Source organism: Erythranthe guttata, chromosome 6, assembly GCF_056151865.1.
Source record: "Erythranthe guttata isolate IM_541 chromosome 6, IM_541, whole genome shotgun sequence".
In the NCBI taxonomy this organism is placed as follows: Eukaryota; Viridiplantae; Streptophyta; class Magnoliopsida; order Lamiales; family Phrymaceae; genus Erythranthe; species Erythranthe guttata.
The window spans coordinates 10,731,542-10,736,697 of NC_142538.1; the positions used below are offsets into that span (position 1 = coordinate 10,731,542).

The 5,156-nt window shown below is 34.4% G+C and overlaps 1 long non-coding RNA gene across 1 annotated transcript; it reads left to right on the forward strand.

Annotated features, from left to right (window-relative positions):
- The first annotated feature begins 1,274 nt into the window (after positions 1 to 1,274).
- On the forward strand, positions 1,275 to 3,393 carry LOC148770139 (uncharacterized). Its single transcript, XR_016031558.1, has 3 exons — positions 1,275 to 1,568; positions 1,644 to 1,677; positions 3,244 to 3,393. It is a non-coding gene; the product is annotated as an uncharacterized LOC148770139 (long non-coding RNA).
- The last annotated feature ends 1,763 nt before the right edge of the window (positions 3,394 to 5,156 follow it).

The window sequence follows — 5,156 nt, forward strand, 5'->3', positions numbered from 1 at the left end:
TGAAAATACGTACTACAGTTCGAGGACATGAATACGCATCGAGAAACGTGCACAAAAACTGTCGCTAGAAAGATACGCACATAAGTAAGTATACAAAGGCATGCACAAAAGTACTCACGCAAAAGTGCATTCGCAAAAAAGATCATGAAAACACAAACTACAATCCTAGGACATTAATACAAATCAACAAACATGCACAAGCACACTCGCTCAAATGGACATGCACAAACGTACATGTAAAAAAACATGCGCAAAAGTGCATTCGCAACAACGTTCTTATAAACACGAACTACAATACTAGGACTTTAATACGCATCAACAAACAACAGCAAAAACACTAGATCAAATAGATACAGTGGAGTGTAGAAATAAAACTCTATGTTTACGTTTAAGTGGATTTTATTTTTGGATTAATTTATTTTCTGTTTGAATTGGTGGATTTGGTATCTTATAGGTACAAATCGAATATTAGGTGTCCAGGAAGCAAAAATGATCAAAGAGAAAGAATAGATATGCAATTAGGAAAATACAATCAAATTAGAAAAGAGAATCCCTCAAAATCTTTGGTAGTGTACGTCCACGAAGTCGAGCATAAATTTCTCATCCGGACTCCAAATCAACCGGTTCCGCCGGCATTAGAAAGCTATTTCAGCTGGCTACAATTCCTGTCTAACGTGAAAAATCCAAATTTGGACTCGAACATTGTAACACCCCACATTTTCGTAACCCTAATCCCTAACCAAAATTCCATAACCCGAAAATTCTCACGTAGAAATTTTTAGGAATCTATTCACTTTATTAACTTAAGTGCCTTAAGTGCCTTATTTGCATAGACTATTAATCCTTATATGCCGATTTGATTATATGCCTTATGTGGTAGGAATTTATTGAATAAATATGTGCCGACTCTATTTCGATAATTATGTGCTTAAGTAGATTAATTATTGTTAATTATGTGTTAGATTAATTTATGTGACTCATGTGTATAATTAATTTAATTATGTGATTTCATGGTTTAATCATAATTACATGTATAATACATGCATATATATGTACATGTATGCATACATATATGCATATGCTATAACCTACTCTAGACTATAGGCAATATAGGTATATGTATATGTATGTGTTCGGTTTTATGTGTATGAGAGAGTTAATTAGTGAATTTATTAATTAGTAAATAAATTAGAAAAGATGCATGCTTGTCCACTTGGCAAAGAGTGAGGAGTTACACTAATCCTACACTCAAGCATGCTAAGTAATCTCAAGAGACACCCATCTATCTTCATCATTTGACACCTACACCCCCACTTGTCTTCTCTTCACCATCACCACCGAAGCACCACCTCCTCCATCGGCCAACACCTCAAAATTCTTCAAGAAAAAAATAGAGAAATCAAAATGCAAATCCCCTATATAAGCTTCACCCTTGAATATGCTAAGAACACCATCAAAAATGCTTGCCCTCTTACGGGAGATTTAAACTCTTCCCAACTTGATATCAAAGCTCTTACCTTCTCCATTCAAATAGCTTGGTTCAATCTTGGAGCCACTTCTTGAAGGAGGTAACATTGTATCTTCGTGTTCTTCATCTTCTTCATCCTCCTTTCTCTCTCTAAAAACACTCTTTTCTTTTGAAGGTTTTTTCTTTCTTCGGCCAAACACTCTTGATAGGTAAGAAATCTCGAAATTCTTGCTGCAATCGAAGGGTATCATAGTATGGAAAAGGATTTTTGAAGTTTCCTAAAAGATTTCTTCACTTTTCGAAAAATTAGGGCTTTTTGTGTAAATTCCGAAATCTTGTGTTAATCTTGTTATTTGTGTTCTTGCATGTCTAATCCATGTTATAATCTGTGATTCTAAGCATTTTGTGTTTAAAGGTTTCATATTTCGAATTTTTGGAATTTTGGTAAAAAGAAAATGAGTTTTCAAGATTTTCGGGGTTGCATGTGTAGATCTATGAATCTTTAGGACTAATCTGCAATTTCTTAAAATTTCGACATGAAAAATGTTTTCATCTTTAAAATCTCAGTAGGAGTAAGTGGAATTTGATTATTTGCTATTTGGCCTTAGTTTTGAATTAATATTTGTTCGGAAAATCATTTTTGCCTTCAACACTACTTGCCGAGTATTTTAATTTTTAAAAATCCGATTTTCGAGGAAACTGCAAAATTCTTTTTGGATCTGTTCATTTAGTCAGTTAGGTAGCATATAATTAAATTTGAGAATTTTTAGATGCTATTTGCTATTATATCGAAATATTGCTTGTGCATGTGCCATAAATAGAACTTTTGTGTGTCAATCATTATGTCTTGTGTATTAATTGTGAGAAGGTGAATTGATGGTTAAAAATCTGCAGCTGAACTATGTTAAGGGGGTGTAAGAATTTTAATTCATTAAATGAATAAAAGTGGGAGAAATCCCATAAACGAAAAGATAGAAATGTTGGTGCTTTAAGAGCATGGTTTGCTATTAAACGCTAATTAAAGTGTGTTTTGGGGGCTGCATGTTATGTGTGTGTATGTGTGTCGTGTGTGTGTGTATGTGCTGCTGTGTGTGTGTGTGTTTTATGATATATGGATATATAATATATTGTGATAGTGGTTTGTGAATTATGTGCTATGCTTAAATGGCTATATGTATATGTGTGTATGATATGTGTGTGATTGCCGTGTGTATGTGAGTATTATGTGGATAATTGGATCTTATTTGTATGCTCGTTGATTGATATTTGTGATGTCGTAAAATGGTCATTTTCGTATTAGAGTCTCATTCGTCTCATGGTCTTGCATAAAAAGAGATTTCATTTTTACGAAAGGAAAGGTTAATGGAATGCTTGGGTTGGATAAGTCGGGATACGGGGGGCCGGTATTCCAACCATAGTTACTATAGTTAAAGGGGTGGTTTGATTCCACCAAAAGAACGGGCTCAGAATAATATGCTTATCATCCAAGTAAAGAAGTTAATTTTTCACGGATCCGAACAACAGAAAATGCTTTCATTCATGCATTTGCACGAAAAGGGTAATTTGGTAATTTTCAGCAATTGAGTCGATTTATGTGATTTACGTGTTTAAATGAAATTACGTGGTTGTGTGTGTTGGTTGTCGACGAATGGTAAGGTGTGATGCTTATGTGTATATACTAATATAAGTACGTAAAACCATATTTTAAAACCTCGTTATCCATTCGGATTTCTTACTGGGCTTAATAGCTCATATAGATACTTCTTTGATTGCAGGTAGTAGTAGGAATCCCTCAACGGAATGGACCGAGTAGTGGATCGGAGTCTTGGCCGAAGCTTTTGGAGGGTCGTACGAGGGGTCTATAAACTATGCTTACTTTATTTTGGTGATGTAAACTATAGATACTTTACGTATTTCCGTTTTCTTTAAACTCTAATATTTCCTCGTTAGGGGAATTAAACTCTTACCTTATTACGGGCCTTATTTTGATATTAATATAGTTGGTCCGCTTATTTTGATAATTGCATTTCTTACCCGAAAATCCCTATTCACCAAATAGCTTTAAACTCTGATTTCTTTTCGAACCAAAAGTGAAACCATAGTTAGATAAATGTAGCACTTGAATAATAATCTCCCGTTCCAAAGTTATTTCTAAACGAAAGATTTTAAACAACCAAAATCACCCAAAGGAGTTTTAGAAATTCTCAAGGTTTTTCAAAAGTTTTCAAATGACCCAAAATGATATTTTAGAAATTACATTTTGGTCCTACTCGAAAGTTTTAAAATTTACAAAGAGATCCCTTTTGCTTCCGCTATCTAAAGTTTTCCAATAAACCGGTTCGATTTATCGCCCGACCCGAGGGGGGTGCTACAAGGTCAAAATTTGATTCCAAAAGCGATCATGAAAATACGTACTACAGTTCGAGGACATGAATGCGCATCGAGAAACATGCACAAAAACTCTCGCTAGAAAGATACGCACATAAGTAAGTGTACAAAAGCATGCACAAAAGTACTCACGCAAAAGTGCATTCGCAAAAAGGATCATGAAAACACAAACTACAATCCTAGGACATTAATACAAATCAACAAACATGCACAAGCACACTCGCTCAAATAGACATGCACAAACGTACATGTAAAAAAACATGAGCAAAAGTGCATTCGCAACAACGTTATTAAAAACACGAACTTCAATACTAGGACTTTAATACGCATCACTAAACAACTGCAAAAACACTAGATAAAATAGATACAGTGGAGTGTAGAAATAAAACTCTACGTTTACGTTTACGTGGATTTTTTTTTTGGATTAATTTATTTTCTGTTTGAATTGGTGGAGTTTGTATCTAATAGGTACAAATCGAAAATAGGGGTGTCCAGGAAGCAAAAATGATCAAAGAGAAAGAAAAGAGTTGCAATCAGGAAAATAAAATCAAATTAAAAGAGAGAATCCCTCAACATCTTTGGTAGTGTACGTCCACGAAGTCGAGCATAACTTTCTCATCCGGACTCCAAATCAACTGGTTCCGGCGGCATTAGAAAGCTATTTCAGCTGGCTACAATTCCTGTCTAATGTGAAAAATCCAAATTCGGACTCGAACATGGTCAAAATTGGATTGCAAAAGCGATCATGAAAATACGTACTACAGTTCGAGGACATGAATGCGCATCAAGAAACGTGCACAACAAATCTCGCTAGAAAGATACACACATAGGTAAGTGTACAAAAGCATGCACAAAAGTACTCACGCAAAAGTGCATTCGCAAAAAGGATCATGAAAACACAAACTACAATCCTAGGACATTAATACAAATCAACAAACATGCACAAGTACACTCGCTCAAATGGACATGCACAAACGTACATGTAAAAAAACATGAGCAAAAGTGCATTCGCAACAACGTTCTTAAAAACACGAACTTCAATACTAGGACTTTAATACGCATCAATAAACAACTGCAAAAACACTAGATAAAATAGATACAGTGGAGTGTAGAAATAAAACTCTACGTTTACGTTTACGTTGATTTTTTTTTTTGGATTAATTTATTTTCTGTTTGAATTGGTGGATTTTGTATCTAATAGGTACAAATCGAAAATAGGGGTGTCCAGGAAGCATAAATGATCAAAGAGAAAGAAAAGAGTTGCAATTAGGAAAATAAAATCAAATTAAAAGAGAGAATC